The sequence below is a fragment of the Meriones unguiculatus genome, chromosome 15, assembly GCF_030254825.1.
Source record: "Meriones unguiculatus strain TT.TT164.6M chromosome 15, Bangor_MerUng_6.1, whole genome shotgun sequence".
Classification (NCBI taxonomy): domain Eukaryota; kingdom Metazoa; phylum Chordata; class Mammalia; order Rodentia; family Muridae; genus Meriones; species Meriones unguiculatus.
In genome coordinates, this window is record NC_083362.1 from 64080486 (window position 1) to 64099360 (window position 18875).

The following is an 18875-nucleotide window of genomic DNA, read 5'->3' on the forward strand; positions in this document are numbered from 1 at the left end:
CAACCAAGCAAAACAAGAAGAAAGGGTGCTAAGGGTCACCAATAGCTCTCAGCCTTCTCCAGAAAAAGCTTTGTACTCTACACTACCACTACTCGTATTCCTGGAGTACCCAGGAAACCCAATTCCAGATTTCATCCTCTGACGTCAAGCCTGTGGCACAGCATCTCATGCAAATGAGACTCTTATCAGCCCTTTGTATCTGAGTGGGGAAGATGGCAGCAGAGCCATCCATCAGGTTTCGATGGATCAGAAAGGGGAGAGTAGGACACAGTAAGAGACTTTTCTGAAACATTAAGGAGGCAAGGGCTGCCTAGAGTACTCCTAGGGCTAAGTCTTTGGATTCTACTCACTTCAGACCAACCTTGTGCCTGGTTTGCAAGGCCTCACAGGTTCCTTCTGTCGCTTTTGAATGCCGTTTCACCTTCCATGTGATAATGTGAGAGACCAGAGAAATGGTCACAAATCTTTCCCTCTGCATCCCAAAGGGATGGCGAAGAGAACAAAGAGCAGGCAGGAACCCTCCGGACAACCCTACCCCAGATCTAGAGCTTTGAACTAAGTTTCAGATAATTGGGGAGAGGAGCAGAATTCAGACCAGACACCTTGTGTCTTTTTGGGCTACACTGTGAATGTGAGATTAATATAAGAGTTATTCTTAAAAACATGCCCAAATGAAGTGCAAAATGCTCTTTACTCAGCATCTTTTAAAATCAGTATCTATGATACAGGTTCCCTCATTCTAGCGCAAAACTGAAAATCAACCTATATGTTAGAGTTATTAAATATCTTTTTGAAGATTTATTTATTTATGTATATTGTGTATGTGAGTGCTCTATTTGTATGTATGCTGCACCCCAGAAGAGGCATCAGATTCTATTATAGATGGGTCTGGGCCACCATGTGGTTGCTGGGAATTGAACTCAGGACCTCTGGAAGAGCAGCAGGTGAGCTTAACCTTTGGTTGAGCCCTTTCTCCAGCTGCCATATCTTAATGCTATAATAGCTGAGGTACAGTTACTAAAAATTTTTGAGAAATATTTTTTTATAATAAGCTAATGGCTATATATGTGAAAGACATAAAGTTGATGCAAATTACAAAAGCTTCTTTAAGAGAGAAATAATTATATTTGGAACACTATTTTATGAGCTTACAATTACTGTCCCAATCCTCTCTCCCTTTTCTTTTTTTGGAAAAACAGTGCTTAATGGCAATTCTGTAAGAAAGTAATATTGGCCAACACTGGTGCTGAAAAGGCTAGAATCTCTGTTTTGTTACACATCATGTAAATGTTTTCCATGCTTCTTTAGATAATGGAATGCGTACAGCTCTGGAGGAAATGGTGCTTTCACAGCTGTGTTTCTGTCTTTACTTCTTCAGCCTAACCAGGTATGCTGGTTGGTAAGGAAGAAGAGCGGCTTCCTTGAAATGGCTCTGCTTCTCAGGAGGCAGAAGCAGGTAGACCTCTGTGAGTTTGAAGCCTGTCTGGTCTATAAAGTGAGTTCCAAGGTAGCCAGGGCTACACAGAGAAACCCTGTCTTGAATCAATCAAACAAACAAACAAACAAATTGTGTTTCTGGATCATCTTGTCAAAAGAACTAAAGATATATATGTCGTGAAGACTCTAGAAAGCATGGTGTAGGGTTCCTTGTTTTCCTGAATTACACACCACTTGAACTCCAACTGAAAATTAATGAAGACCCCTTAAAAGCAACCCAAATTGACACACACACACACACACGCCCCCCCGAAGTAATACAAAACCACACACTATCAGCATTGGAGCTGGCGTTGTTTAGAGGCCGGATACATGTTTAGAGGCAATGAAGAATTCCCGGATGTCTAACTCAGAAGCCTTTGGATGGAGAATATGCCCTACCCCTTTAAGTCACTCTCAACAGCCCTTACCCATAGACACGTGGAGACACTTTTGGTGATGTGTACGTCTGCACAAATAAACTGGCTTAATTCAGGCAACGGCCCGGTGATTTGAAGCAGAGAGGTAAAAAGAAACAGTTGATAGGCGGACCATTTGGCTCCAACTGGCATTTAAAGTATACCAACTCACCCATTTGTTTTCCTGGTCATGTGAATTCATTCTGGGCTCTCCTTTTGCTGGATGTCGAAGATGTTAAGAGTTCAGTATGGAAATCTGAAGAACAGTTTCCTTATGAGTTTTATGATTGATAATTTTAGAAGGAACTCCCTTATCTGTTTCTGAGTTTATTGGAGGCTGTTGACCTGTGTGGCATAAATCTTTGCTGTGCAGTATCTGTTACAAAGGATGTAGAGATGTAGTTCCATATTCATAGTTGGCAGGTGGAGTAATACACTTGTCGCTACTCCCAGTTTCTATCAGCTTTTTTTTTTTTTTTTTTTTGAAACCAGAGTTACAAGGAGTTTGAACAATCACACACAGGTGAGATTAAGTGGGATTCCAGTGTACATTCCCCTTAAGAGAGAGGGCTGGCGACTGCCACTTCAACCTGCCTATTTAGATTACGTTAGACACCTATCAGAGGTAATTGCACATTGGCAGGAAATTAATCAAGTCCGTTCCACTAAATGGTCAGTTTACTGCAGCTCAGTAAAGCGGGCCTCATTTCCTCTGTGTGTCTCATTAGAATCTCACCTGAAACTTTTACGGGCCTTACTTGGATTGTTGCAGTTTAAAAATGTGTTGGTAAGTGTCTAGCTGCACCGCCCGTACGGGTTAAGTTGCTCCACGCATGGCAGTGCGGAACTCCCAGCCGAGGCAGAAAGCAGAGTGAGCAGATGAGAAAACTGAGGCTGCCTTGCGTCTTTCCACCTACAGCTTTCTTTAGCAATGCTCTCTCCGCGTTGCTGTATGCTAGGTGGTTGTGTGTTTGACATCTATCTATTTCTAAGCCGGGGTGCTTACTATTCTAAAGACCTGACTTAAGATGGACTGGCTTTAAAGCTCTTTCCCATATGTCCTCCATGTGGTTAATCATCACAGAGGTCCAGCTCTAGATCTGGAAAGGCCTGTGATTTAGAAGCTTCCCTGGCTGTGTCCTGCTTTAATCTGCTCAGCTCTGTCTTTGCCATGCCCACCTACACACAGCTGTCCATCTCCTGGAAACCTTTCTGCTGTCAGTCAAGTGACAGGCTTCCCATAGAAGCTTTGTGTGCCAAGGCCTCCCAAGGCCCAGGACCACATTTAGATGGAAAGCAAAGGGGGGAGTGGGGGAGGGAACACAAGGGATTCTCCCAAGGCCAGGGGTCCGGGGTGTGTGTGCGTGTGTGTGTGTGTGTGTGTTTCTGTAGACTGCTGGTGGGAGGCAGCTTTCTCAGACACACAAGAAAATTCATGCATATATACCAGCCCCCAACATCTGCAGCCCAGAGGCACTGTAATGTAAAATCCCCGTGGGAAGTAAGTATCCGGGGCTGGTGGAGGCAAGGGATAAAAGCAGGGCTCCGTGCTCAAGAATGGCCCCTGTTTCTCTCTTAGTACGGGTGACAGAGGTGCCTAGCTTCCTCTCTCTTGGATTCGCTGATTCTTAGCTGACCTGTAAGTACTGTTAGTGCCTCTTCCTAGGTCTACTCGTGAGCATGCTCTGTAGTTGGAGCCGCCAGGGGATAGTTCCGCTTCCGATTTTGTATGGATCTCATCCTCTGAGACTCAATGTCTTAATACCGGGAGGAGGGGGCATCTGGTGACAAGATGCCAGGCTGAGATGTCTCTATTTGTACAGTAGCTGACGTCCCTTTCACAGCTTTGTAAACGCAAACTGGGATAGGATAGACTCGGATCCCTAGCGAGGTGTCCTGAATTGAGACCCTGAGTTTATCCAGACTACTTTATTTTTTATTGGATGCCATTCTCGTTCTCACTACAGTTCTGTTTTGTGTGTTTTGAGGCAGGGTCACACCGTGTAGCCCTGGTTTGCCTAGGACTCACTACATAGACCAGGCTGACGTCCAGTGGGCGGTCCATCTTCTTGCCTGTTTCCTGAACGCTGGGATTCCAGGCACGGCCACCATGCCTAGCTGAATTATAGTTTCTTAAACTTGACTCCATATTTCCAGGCAGCAAAAACTCAGGACTTTTCTCCGAGCATCCTAAATCTATAATAAAATCACTAGAATTACAGACATTTTTCTCTAGCAATAAGTAGATTTTTACCTACCTGGCTAGAAGTTATGTTTGCTTCTAGTTCAAGGTAATACAAAGGTACATATCAGTTAAAATAATTATGATTTAAAATAATTATAATTTAAAATTGTATATTAACAGAGACTTTCCATTTGCTGTACTCAAATTTCAATTTTTTTCTGTGTCTATTTTTGTTTTGTTTTGTTTTACCGTAAATCATGAGGTAAAAGGAAACAATTGCAGAGGTAGCTAGCTATTTGAATATTATAGTTTCTCTCTGATACAGACCCTGTGTTGCTGTGTCTGGGAACATTGTCTATGCTCACAACCAGGTCTGTCCTCTTGTCAGGCAAAAGGCAGACAGCCATGACTTAGGAGCAACAGTGTAGCCAATAAGCCTGAGCAAACAGCTTTATAACCCTGGAGGGTGCTTGGGATGTTAGCACAGATGCTTGGCAAATCCATGAGGAATGTTTGGCAAATGTTTGATTCACCATTGCTCTAAACTTGTTGAGTGCAAAGCTAATAATTACCAAGTCACAAAAATTTTGTGACTCTTTTTTTTTTCTTCCTGAGCACAACTGATCTTCAAAAACAGTGTTGTTGTTTTTTTTTTTCCAACTTAGTATAAAAATGGGGGAAGGGAGCCCAAGAAATGTGGTAGGTTCTGGGAAACTATATGTGCTCATATACAAGACCAAAGAGTGGTAGACAGCAAAGGCTTTAAATTTTTTAAATTGAAGTCACATCAAGCAGCCTCTTCAAAGATAATTTACCTATTTATTATTCTGTAATGTTTTGCTCTTCATGTTCTGATAAAACACACATGTATAATTTAAATCTAATATCACTTGGAGTTCAACTTTTTTTTTGACAGTTGATTAATTTTCAAAATGATGAAATTGGAGAGAACAAGTTGAATAGTACTCGGAATGAATATTTCAAAGCTCTGGGAACACCCCTGATAAATTACACTCAGTTCTGGGTGGAAAGAGGCTTTTAGGAAAGTATCTTCTCAGGAAAATAACGCCAAGGATAATAGTGGTTTTAGAATTCAATTTGTGATGGTTTGGTGTAGTTGAATACCTGGAGGACCCAGAGATTTTTTTGTACAAACATTATACCCACGTGTGTACACACAGGCATGAGTTGCCACAGCCCCTGAAATATTGTTTGTAAGCCACATAACTTCATTAGCTTGGAAGAATATATATGCCTTCCATGCAATCTAACCTGCAGCAATCTGACCCAGAATAAACACAGTTTTTATGTCGGAGGAGGATGGATGGTTAATTGTTAAAGGAAAAAACAAACTGTTTGAAAATCAGCACCTATAAAAAAAAAAAAAAGATTGTCTCATAGCTTCATATGCATGTTGATTTTTCTCTTTCATTTTGTCGCTCTGGGTTTTCTCTCTGATTCTCTCTCCATCATGTGAAATGTACATTCTTTTCCATGTTCATTTAATACATTCATTTAAGGAGAAAACTATAAAAGTAAGTTTTGGAAGGTCTCTGTGTACATCCCCACTGTGTGTGGGAAGGACCCCTCCGCTTATGGGGGGGCATCCCTCCTTTGTGGGGAAAGTGTCCCTATTGTTTGTGTGTGTATACAGCTTCTTATCGTGTGTATGTGGTATAGTCCCTGTTCCTGAGTGCTCAGGTTGTTACAGGGATAGAATGCGTAGTTTTCCCCCACACATGGAGAGCTATCGTTCTTTTCTGGGACTGCATAGAACTTTCGTTGCTCTGCCTTCTGGGTCTGTTCATTAAGCCATTTGGGAAATGGATGTAAACTTTCACATGGTTGCTTTCTGTCTGCTACGCCAAATGAACGGCCGTGTGTCATGCCATCTTGGGCAAATGTGCCCACTTCTGTAAACAGACTTTCTCATCTCGTTTCCCATTGTCTGTGCAGGAAACTTGTGATTTTAGGAGGTCGATGATCGCTCCCTCAAACCACAGACATTTGTTTCTCCTTCTAGCTGTTTATTTTACCCCAGCAAGCAGAAGAGGGAACTAAAGCCTCCAGTATCCACAAAGATTTCAGCTGGTTCTCAGCCAGTCAGCTGAAGAGCTTAACAGCTTAGAAGACAGGACTCGAACTGGTGGTTAAAACAAAGTGTAGAGAAACGGACACTTTAAAATTTTTACCCTCTCACTTCTCCATATTTGGCCTTGGAGAAGACCCCATAATTAGGCAAAGCTTAAAATTTACTTCTTCTTGAGTCTAGCATAGTTCATGTACAGATTTAATCTGAGCAGTTCTGTTCATTTGGAGTGACTGATTGTCTGTGGCATGGGATTTGCAACTTTACTGAGACCCACATATGAATCACATGCTTTAGGCTAAAGCAGAGGGGTCATTTCAAAACTTTAGCTGCACTGGCTTCAACCTCAGCTCAGGCTTTCTGTGCCCTGCCCTCATCCTGACACACACAACAAACACAGTTCTCGTTATGTGTTTCAAGTTCTGTGGAATGCCTACGTGAGAGCATCCATTCCTTCTTTGGTTAAATTGGGCTGATATCCATGGCTACCCCAGGATAATTTCAGAAGTGACACACTTTACATCCAGTCACCGCAGAGTGGCTGACACAAATAATAGTTAGTCTTCTCTTAAGAGTACAGTGCCTTGAACTCGTTCAGTGGATGAGGTCACAGAGAATTGTGCTGAATCACTGGTTTTGTTAGTGTTTGTGTGTGTGTGTCTTCATGGATATTAGTGTTTGTGTGGTGTGTATGTGGTGTGCTCATGTGATGTACATATGTGTGTGTGGCAGGTGACTGTGCCATGGAATGCATGATGGGTGGAGGAGGATGCTGACTGTCCTGCTCTATCCTTCTCAGACTTAATCCTTTAGCACAGGGTCTTTCTGGAGCTAGGCTCATGGCCAGCAAGCTTTGGGGAGCCTCCTGTCTCTACCCACACAGCTCTGAGATTACAGGCATGCGCATGGCCACTTATTTTCCCAGCAATTTAGAAATGTCCAACACCTCCTTATTAGCTATATATTCGCGGGAATGCACCAGATTCTCCAAACCCTCACTCATCCTACCTGAGACTTTGTACCTCTCTACCCTTTTACAGATAGCTTACACTTTTAGCGTCTCTAGCCAATCAATGTTTTGCTCCTGTGAGTCAGATTGTTTTAGATTCTATCCATACTGATGCAGAATGAAAGAATTTACTTAGTTTTTAACGACTGAATAATATTCCACTAAACACACACACACACACTCACACACCCCTACATTATCTGTGCCAATGTGGAGAGATATCTACGTTGATATAATTTGATATGACTTTCCTGTTGCTAATAGAACTGCAGACATCTTTTTAACAAACTAATTTAATGTCTTGGGGATAAATATCCCCAGATTAGGATCACTGGTCTAATTTTTGGTTTGTTTGGCTTCTGTTTTTGTTTATAAGAAACCTCCATACAGTTTTCCATAATGGCTGTAGTAATTCACGTTTCTATCACTAGTGTGCAGTGTTTTCTCTTCTTTACATGGGCACTGGCTCCAAACTTCAGGAGAGATGCACTATTGATCTGTGGGGGATCTCATTCTTGCGGACCTTCTCTAACAGAGACTCGCCAGCTCTCTAAAACAGACTTAATTTTATTGTACCTAATTATGCATACGCGTGTGTGTCTGTGTGCACGTATGTACGTGCGAGTTCTGCTGTCCACAGAGGCCAGAGCTGATGAGTCCCCTGAAGCCGGAGTAACAGGTTACGATGAGCCATCTGATGTTTGGCACATGGTCTTAACCACTGAGCCACCTCTCCAGCCCTCATCAACCTTTATACATAGGTATGTAAATACTGAGCTTCCTCTACTGTGTGGGGTGTGTGTGTGGTGTGTGTCTGTGTGTGTACATATACTGCTCAACCTGAAAAGCATGAATCTTGCTTTCTTTCCCACACCAGGTATTCATATTACACGCCAGTGTCAGTAAATTTGCTCCCTCTAAGCACAGATGATGCAAATCTCAAAAACCAGAAAGTGTGTTCTGCCTATAACATAACAAAGTAAAACATGGGACTCAAACAGCTTAACATGGAGTGCTGTGAAAGCATATTAAACAGCAGAAGGAATATCAAGTTAGAGAGCTTGGGTTCTGGGTTGTTTGATATTAAACAAACATCTCCTTAAGCCTCAGCCTTCAACAGAACATCCGATAGTCCTTCAGACTCGGAAATAACGCAGTCCTAGTGCTAGCACATTCTACACTTTGTCCTTGAGGGGGTAAAAAATGTTCACAATCAGTCATTTCAGAATAATTATCTCCTACTCATGAAGTAAAAAGCAAATGGGTTATATGGAACTTGATGTTTTGTGGGCAAGTCCTTCATTTTCCAAGGAGAATAGATGAATCTTATTTTGCATTTTAGAGAAAGAGTCTGTTTTCCTGAAAGTGCTTGTTTAAGAAAAACTCAAACCTACTAAAGAAATAACAGAAAATGTTCTCTCTGCGTGCATGCTAGTTGCAATGTCAACCTTTACTGTGTGCGTGAATGTAAGATGGAGAATTCATAACTCTCACAGTTAGAGGGTCTTCATAAATAAAACAGCCAACTTAGTTTTGCATCTTCCAAATAGCAAGGCAACATACCAACCAACAGATGGACGCATTTTTAATCAGTCAATCCATTGCTGTCTTTTAGTTAGAAAATATGCTCGCAGGTTACAACAAAAATCTTTCACTGGGTTAAAATATAAAAGGAAAATCTCAGAATCACAGGTTTCATGAAAAGAATTATAAATTTTAATACTTTGATAACCTATTCAGATCTTGTATAGTGATAAATTAAACTAAATTATTGGTGGAAAAACAAATCATGCAAAATAATTTGGGGTTATTGTAAATCTGAGACATGAATAGAATTCCCATCAGTCTTTGGTTTCTTTCATGTTTATCCATTCTGAGTTAAGTAAGCTGATGTGATCCAATTCAACTCAAGGCTGTTTCTGCAATGCTGTACACAGACATCCTACAATATTATGCTTCTGCTCTTAATTTGCATTATACTGACAAATAACTTTGGAAAAAGATGCTCTTTGTTTTGGAGAAATTACTCTAAAAATGAGAAGATAATATTTATCAAAGGAAGCCAGATGCAACACGACTGAAGGTTTTCAGAGATTACTTTGGGAGGGTCCCGAATTTAAACGACTCTCTTTTTAAAAAGAATAAAGTAGTCTATCAGATTATCCCTTCACACACAGAGCAGAAGGAAGGGGGGGAAATGAGGTGATTATTTCTATAATTCAGGCACTTAAAACTTTCCTTTCAAATATCTAAATGATTGATATGATAATTTTGAATGAATAGTCAAATTACTCTTTCACAGTTTGCCTTCTTGTTACACGAATAGATACAACTTAAGTGTAGATGTAACATTTGTAAATGGGGACCACTAAGCTCACAGCTTATAGCACCTTTCAAAATTCATCCAGTTTTCCAGAATCACTTACTTTTTGGCAACACGGTTAGTAACACTTTTATCATCTTCTTCCAGGCACCAATTTGGACCATTCCCTCTGACACCTGAAGCATGGCTGTAGAAGAGATCTCAAGGTAGGACTGTAGGCCATGAGTGCATAACTCTCAACCACTGTGGCACACACCGACATATCCTGACAGTAACAATACAATCATGGGGCAAAGAGTTGAATGCAGTAATAGTTATTATAGTATCTTTAACCCACTTAACAAAACCTGTTAATGTCAAAATACCACACACTTCTGCAGAGACTGCAAAAGTAAAAATACGGGTGTTACGCTGGAAATCCAATGATTGATTTTTAAGTACATCTGATGATGGCTTGTATAATTTTTCCTTTTTATATAATTTCACTTTTATATTTTATTTATTAAGTTAGAAACACAGACTAGAGGAGGAGACAAAACACTGAGACATTTTCAAATCATCCACTCAGATATTGGAAGCAAAAGAAACGCCTAAAACCTTGTTTCTTCCTACCTTGCTTTCTTTTCTTTCCCTCTCTCACGCTGCCTTCCTTCTAGTCTCTCAATTCATTCTCACTCTCGTTCTCTCTCCTTCTTTCTCTTCATACCTCTTTCTTCTTCCCCCGTTCCTTCCTTTCTTTTTTCCATAAAAAAAAATCATGTCTTTAAAACTAAATGCATTTTTTGTCTCCTTAAATTCACGAGAGGCTGGCAAAACGGCTTAGTTAGTGGGCCGGGTGCTCAAGCCTGATGACCTGTACGTTGGAAGGAGAGAACCAAGCAAGCTGTCCTCTTACCACCACAGGAATGTTTTTCACACACACATGCACACACACACACACACACACACACACACACACACACCCCTGCCTACACGCATCAATCATCAATCAACCAATATTTTAAAACGATTAACACTGATGAGAAAATACTGTGTTGTCACAGCCAGGAAAAAAAAAACAAATATTAATGATAAAAGAGGGATGTAAAAGACTGAAATCCTTTCTTCTTCTTCTTTGCCGAGATGGACAGATGGATTATCAAACTAGACTTTATTACTCAGAGGAAAGTTGGGGAGGAATGTTGAAAATGTAAATAGTCAGCAATCAGGATGTAAAGAAACTAGACTGTGGTGGGCTTCAATACGGTCCACCCCTGTCAGAAAAACCAAGCAATTTACAGGTGTCACTGTGAAATCATGGCTGGTCCTTACATCATACTAAGAACAAAAGGGATATGAAAAAAATTAGCGAGTGAAGAAGGGTATCTCCCTATTTCAAAAGTAGAAGGAATAAACTACAGAAGAGATCGAGCATGGAGATGAACAACAGAGTCCTACCAGGAAGTGACACGGCAGTTTGGAAACATGTGGGGGAAGGAGAAAGACTGTAAAGGCATCAAAACTATTTCCCTAAGTTCAAGTCAGGTCATAGCTCAGAGTTGGTTTCTGGCACTGCAAGCTCAGAGTGCCAACTTGTTAACTCCTATTATTTCTGCTAAAATTTTTAGATCATGTGACTCTATAATGTGTCTTGACTTTAGACAGATGGATAGCAAAGCCTTATCTTAATGGACAAGTGGTCCATGTCCACTTTAACACATTTCTTGGATGACTAAGTTACCATAGAAAGCTACTTGTATCTATGGTACACAGGGGGGGCAGATCATCATCCATTTGGTTGGTCAATCATGGAGAAAGACCTGAATTTTAAACTTGCTCCACTGGCACAAAGGAATAAAAGCCTGAGCTGAAATTGCACAAAAAGGAAAATAAAGGGCTAGGTTTGACTTTTAAGAGACCAATTATGTAAGCCCACAACAAAGGAGCTATACTCTATGTCACTTATGTGGGCTGAAAGATGTCTTCTTTTCCTGTTTTTTTTTTTTTGTTGTTTTGTTTTTGTTTTTTAACCTTCTGTTTGTTTGCTTTTGTTGTTTAGTTTTGTTTTTCAAGACAGGGTTTCTCTCTTAGCCCTGGCTGTCCTGGAACACATTCTGTAGACCAAGTTGGCCTCCTACTAAGAGATCTACCTGCCTGTGTCTCCTGAGAGCTGAAACTAAAGGCAAGTGCCAGCAAGATGTGATACCTATTGAATCAAAGATCTCAACATGTGCCAAGAATTGGGCACAGAGGATTGAAAAACCAATGTTGATTTAGACTAAATCAATATCAGTCCATGGTGTTAGACCAAGTTTGGTATCTTCTCCCCCCCTCGGAGAAAGAAGAGTCGCTCCACCCCCTGCAGACTGCACTCTATCACATCTGGAGTAGGTGTCCATTTCTGGAGGCCACATTTTTACAGGGACATTGACAAATGACAAAAATCTGGGGGAAGGCACCAGCGATGTTGACCCTCGAGGCCATGTCTTCTGGAGGAAATGGACTCCATTTAACAAAGAGATGCTGAGATGAGCAGATCCTGACACCTCTCCTCAGTCAGTGGGGAGGGGCAGATGGCAGCCTTTGCTCTTTTGCTTCGAGAGCTGAGCTCAGATCAGTGAGTAGCTTTATGAGGAAGCGGATGTCTTGTCAATACACGAAACGCTTGTCACAGAGGTTGAGGTATTCCGCATCTGTCCTTCTGCTGAGCGGTGGTCCCCAAAGCAGGATCAAGGTAACCACTTATCAGTACTTCTGCAGAAAGAAATTCCTGTGTTGATCGGAAATTTAAATGTCTTAAGCTCTATGACTATTTATGAAGTGATGACTGAAATCAGCAATTTGTTAGGCAATCCTAGATGAATCTGAGAATTGCCAATAAGAATGAAAAGGGCAGCACTGATTGTAGATTTAGAGGAGACAGTCATTGCCTAAGACTGTGCAGTTGGTACAATATACCTAGAACCCAAATACGTAATGTCTAATGGCTTAGTAGCCATATTTAACTAGAAAAATACACCAGATGATTTTATGTATGTGCCTGCCTATGTATGTTTGTATGTATGTATGTCAAATGTACATTTATACTATATCTGCATGTAAGTATGTATTTGTATATGTGTGTATGTGTGTACACATGTGTACACGCATGTATGTGTATATGTGTATACGTATGTATATATGTGAGTCTATATATGTATGTATATCTTGCGTAAGTAAATGCATGTTTGTGCATATGTATGCATGTGAGTGCATGTATGCGTGGAAATTGTACCCAAGGCCTCCTTCACCATAGGAAAGTACTGTATTACTGAGTGACAGCCATAGACTTAAGAATATACTTTACTTAACCCTATGCTCCTGAGACAATACCATTTCAATGTAGTCTCACAGCAAACAATTATTAATGAGATGTTTTACATGTGGTCTTTGAAGTCATCATGCTTAAGGCACATTGCAGTCCAGGCCCTTCCTATTTTAAGCGTTCAGTTGCTACATGGTAAGCAGCTACCATTCTTGATGGCACAGACTAGAGTTACTTAAGTCTCCAAACATGCAGAGTTAAAACAAAGGGAGTTATTAGCGAAATCAGGCTGAGCCACAGAGGTTACCAGGAAATTCGAGAGACAGAGCCAAAATCAAGAGGGTAGCACCACAGAATGTTTGTATTCTGGCAGCCACTGGGGTGAGAGCAGCCAGGAATACAGGCGGAATTTGACCAAACAGAGCAAGAGACTCCAGTGGCGGCTAAACTGCACCTGCCCCACTCCTGGTTGCTCTGGCAACCAGACTCCCTCCCCATGCTAATGACATTCTAATGAGAACATCCACATGCAAATGAATTAAGCAGTAATTACAGGCAGATCCTTACTTGTTCTACCAGCTAAGAGGGTGGTGGCTGGGAGAGGAGTTGGGGAGAGGTTGGTACCTCGCTGGAGACTGCGGAAGCAAAGAATTGGAGTTACAAATAAAATGTGATAAGTCAAGTTGGTACATGGCCAGGTTGCCCTTTCTGGTTGTCTTTTTTCTGCTCCTATTGTCACTCTCCGTGAGACCAGCCAGCAGAAAGAGAAGGAAACTGTGGAAAGAAAAAGTGGAGCCTGGGAGCCACGAGCATCCCTGTCCCTCCTCCTCCCACCTCAAAATAAATTACTTATGAATTGCCACAGCTCCCCACTCATCCATGGGGAGCCACAGTGAAACTCTGGGAAAACTCAGAGAAAAGATAAAAAAGAAGAAAGCCTATCTTTTAGTCCTGCTTTCGCTTCTCTCTTAATTGCTTTCTGTAGTTTCCCCCAAGTAGACCACAGTCGCGTTGTAATTAACAGTGAATGAGTTGAATACAGAATTGCAGAAACTTGATAACCCCAGCAACAGAGTATGGGGATATAGGTAACATGTTGAGGTTTGCATCTTAGAGGAACTTTTTGGTTTCCAGAAGCTTGTGGAGTTTCTAGGAAAAAGTAAAGTTAATATGGTATATTTGTAAAGAAAACACAGATGGTAAGACATCCAGAAGTCAGTCATTTATCATTTAGGCACGGTGACCTACGCCTGTAATTTCAGGTACTCGGGAGGCTGAGGCAGGAGGAATACAGGTGGAAGCCAGCTTGGTCAATTTGCAAAAGACCCTGTATCAAATAAAACTAAATGACTGACGATGTAGCTCAGGGGTGGATACTCAGCTAGCTTCCATGAAGTCCCAAGTTCAAGTTCTGAGACCACCACGGTGAATAAATAAATGGGTTAATCCGTTAAATCAGCTCGAACAGTAGGGCATGCATGGAAGGATACAGGGATTGTTTGGAGTCCCAGTTTTATGAACAGTGTATATCAGTATATGGCCATCAAATGTGAGTGCATAAGGGAAATAGTTCTCCATGCTTTTTGGGAAATAACAGTCTGATTGTCCTGCTTACTCTGTGCTGGCATGGTTCTGAGCTGAAGCTTTATCATGAGTTTATATTTCAGGTGGAGAAATAAAACAACTTGCCCAAGAGAGGAAGTGGCAGAGTAGATTTCAGATAGCTTGACTCCAACATCTTCAGATGTGCATTCTAAGATATCATGGAGAGAGAGCTTCTCGGAAATGAGTCCATCTTTGTTGGTGGTTAACTAACCAGCTCCTTTGCTATCTATTGGGACTGCTGATAGAATGGCATAATGTAATGTGGCAGTCATAGGTAGAACAAATTGTAGAATATCAAATAGGCTAGTGTGGCTGTGACCCCCCACGCAGGTCATGAAAAGGTGTTCCCAAGGGCCTGTCAATGAACCCAGAAAAATGCCCCAAAAGGTTTCGATGTGAGGAGATTGAAGTCAGCAGAGTATAAGTTTAGGAAGTGCAAAAAGCTGAAGCGATCTGCTGAGTATAATCTCTTAATCAATCTCTTAATCAAGCAGATGTGTGTAATATGGTAGAACACTGACCAAAGGAAATAATCAACGAGCAGATTTTTCCAAGTCAAATATTCTAGGGAACCTTTTGGGTAGGAGCAAATCACAAGACAGAAAGTAGGGAAACAATTGCAGAAATCAGGTCTCTGCTAAGGAAACCAGAGGGCATCAATGAGGAGGTTTCTGTGCTAGCTGGGTAGGACAGTTTCAGCCCGGACACCAGTGGCTGTGCTGTGGAAGCCTCCTGGTGTCTGGTGTGTGGGAAAGATGTCCTGGAGCATTCTTAACTTTTACCAGCTGGGCGCCATCAGCGTCCCTTCTCAATGTGGTAATGGTTCCTGACATTGCCCCATATCCTCAGGGATGAGCATGGGTGGTGCTGTGAGAGCAGCAAAGTCAACACTGACAAACAGCAGTTTAAGGAAAGAGAAGTTTAGCAAACTTCGGAAGTGATGGGGCAACCAGGTGCCAGATTACAGAAGGTCACAGCTATGCATCCTTAGAATCCCAGATGTGAAAAGGGGAATATTGCAGAACTGGGGTAAGAACAGGGGTGAGTTTACGATCAAAAACTAAAGCAGAAAACCCTAAAATAAGCAAAACTCAGAGGAAAACAGGGACGAGAAGGGAAGCTGAGATGGCCCTGTGATCACCTCAAAGCTGGAAGCCTGGAGAAGAGGCCCATGGACAACACAGTGGAGACTGCTGACAGAGAACATGCTCTTTGTGGTTTAGAAAGAAAGGTGACATTAAGATTTCTAGGCAGTGGTGGTCCACACCTTTATCCCAGCACTCAGTAGGCAGAGGCAGGTGGATCTCTGAGTTGGAGACCACTTGGTCTACAGAGCAAGTTCCAGGACAGCCAAGGCTACACAGAGAACCCGTGTTTCAGAAAACAAAAACAAACAAACAAACCAAACCAAACCAAACCACCACCACCTACAATAAAAAAGATTTCTGTGTTGCTCAATGGTGGTGCAGACAGGTTCCAGTGTCCTAATTTGATCTTTCAAGACTGAGATAAGCCTTGCTTTACAGACTCCCTTCTAGAAACTACCAAAAGCAAGACAGAACAGAAAATGAAACAGGAATCTACTTCTCAGTGAAACTGGCTATCAAATCGGGAGAAACTGTAAGAAAGGAGGCTTTTCATAGTGTGCTTTTAACATATATAGGTATAATTTTTACTATTTTATGTATTTAATTTATGTGAATGGGTATCTTGCTCGTGGATGTATCTGTGTATCATGTACATGCCTCGTACAGGACCACAGAGGTCAAAAAAGGGCATTCGGCCCCCTGGAACTAGAGTTACAGGTAGTTGTGAGCCACCACAGGGGTGCTGGAAATTGAACCCCCTATCCTTTGGAAGAGCGGCCAGTGATCTTAACCACCGAGCCATCTCTCCAGCCCCATTTGGTATATTTTTATGCTTAACTCATGGAAATGCATTTTTCCGACCCCGCAAAACTGAAAAGATATAGTCTTCCTGAAGGAAGAAGGCAAGAGTCGGAAAGGGAAATGTACATTTTTTTCATCAAAGAACGCTAGAATGACAATGCACACCGTTCTTACGCACACCATCCGTGGGCGTGAGATTGTATGGATCTGGGCTTCTGCCAGTTGTCTGAGTCAGTCGTTTACACATTGAACCCAGAGGGCTGTCGACATCATAAGTAAGTGCAGCTTATTGGGGAGATCAGCATCAACGGTCGGCAAGGAAAGGAGACTGCGGGTCTATGAAATCATCTACTTTCTTTAGTCTGTCTAAGGTGTAATCTCATACCATCCCAGAGAAAGGACTACTTGCGTCTCAAAAGCTTCTTGCTGTGGAATTGACTCTCTCGTTTTTTGTTTGTTTGCCTGTTTGTTTGTTTGTTTGTTTTTGTTGGTTTCTTTTGTGTGTGTGTGTCACCAACACTTCTGCTTCTGTGCTTGAAACTCACTAGAATCAGAGGTGCTCGTCATACGCAAGTTTCAGGTTGTTGTGAATTTATTATAAATCCTGCTGAGACCACTCAGTCACCGGGACTTTTGAAACGGTTTCTACAACTCTACACTAATCAAGGAAATCTCCCCATTCATCTCTGCCCTTGTCCGTCATCAGCAAATGTAATGTCTACATAAATAATGTATCCTTGTGGGCAAGAAAACTTTGTATAAGAGCCAGAAAATCAATAACAAATATAATATGCTGATCTGGGGTTCATTTAACTGATTTTTATCAGCTTTATTTCTCCAGTTGTGGAATAATGCCTTGAGAGTTTCAGACATCTTAATAATAAGATTTTGTGGTGCTTTACCTCTAACCTTCTTTCACACCCACCTTTGAGTTCCTCTATGAAAAAGTGCTTACTGAAAGCAGTTTACCGAAAATCATTATTTATGCAAAGAGCATAGGATACTTGGTGTGAAGCACTAGACTTGAATGAAATAGTTGTCACTGTAATTGACATGTCATTAATTTTACAAATACAGAGCCTTCTTGTGATGCTTCTTTCATTTTTCTGCAAAAGAACAGAGGCAGTCATATATACTGGTATATGCACATGTGTGCATGCACACACACACACACACACACACACACACACACTTTAAGTACCGTGCCCTATGCTGTGGTTGAGACATACTACAGGGACTAAGGCAGTGAAGCCTTTCTCTTTTCTTCTAAAGGGGAACTCTAGTGTAGGTGAGGAACAGACAAACAAATGAACAAATTGTCTACTGTACTACATGGATGAGGCGTTGCTGACTGTCTGAAATACGGTCTCCAGTGTGTCGTCACCATTTATGTATGTGTGCATAAGTTTCCTTGCCACATGTTTTTAGGTTGAGTTAATACTTTAAGGCTGAGGAGATGGCTCATTAGGTAAAATGCTTGCTGTGCAAACAGGAGAACCTGAGTTTGGATTCCAACACCTACATCAATGGTGAGGCATACATTGCACTATGCCTGTAATCCCAACACTGGGGGTTGGGGGGAGACAGAAGAATCTCGGAAGACTGTTGGCTGTCAGCCTGGTTGAAACAGTGAGCCCCAGATTCAATGAGAGACCTTGCCTCAAAACATAAGATAGACAGAAATTAAGGAAGACACTTGACCTCTGGCTTCTATGCAAATGCACATGCAAGAACATAAACAAGAACTGTGCACGCACGTATATCATACACACGAAAGAAAAGTGAGATGTACCCCTAAACTTATATAATTTAAAGTGAGTATCTTCAAGTGCCTGATTATAAAGGAATATTAATATTAATATTTTTAATATAACCTCTCCCTAATCTACACTCTAGTTAATTAAATTATAATTTAATTCTAAGACATCAACTTTGCTTATAGGAAAGACACATTGACCCGATTTTTATTAGTTTTCTTATTTTTTATTATATATATATATTTATTCACTTTACATCAATTCTTATTATTCTTCAGTTAATACTTTTTTGTTTGATTTAGAGTTTAAGAATTGGGGTAGAGATGATATATATATATATATATATATATATATATATATATATTCTTAAGGAGCTTAGCATCAGATTTGTTCCTAATTATACAGATAATCATAGACTTGGCTTTGTCATGTTATATCCCCTGATTCACGTTCTGGTCCACCATTTGTGAGAGCCAACTGTTAACATTCCATCAGACAGAGTACGGACTTGTCCTTTCTCCCAGTGTCTTCATCTTTCCTGTTAGCTGCAAGATAAATATGAAATCAGTGATCCAAATGAAAGCTTATTCAAGATGAAGTAAATATTAAAATTGCTACAAAATATAAAACAAATTGACAACATCCTTAGGATGATACTCAGGAATGGGTGCGCTTACTTGCCTGTGGTGGAAATCAACTTGTTTTATGTTGTGGGGTTAAGATCCACAAAATGCTAAAAGAAACCAAATCAATTAAGTCCTAAACAAGAAGAAGCAATTAACAGGGTCAAATACAAAAGAGATTGGAATAGATTTAAAAACAGCTTTGTGCCTAGATAAC

General features: G+C 41.1%; 1 long non-coding RNA gene across 1 annotated transcript in view; it reads left to right on the forward strand.

The window, feature by feature from the left end:
* The first annotated feature begins 3396 nt into the window (after nt 1–3396).
* LOC132647989 (uncharacterized) overlaps nt 3397–18875 on the forward strand; it is a 38755-nt gene continuing 23276 nt past the window's right edge. Inside the window, exons 1-2 of the long non-coding RNA XR_009586311.1 lie at nt 3397–3534; nt 9649–9707. This is a non-coding gene — a long non-coding RNA (uncharacterized LOC132647989). The remainder of the gene's footprint in view (nt 3535–9648; nt 9708–18875) is intronic.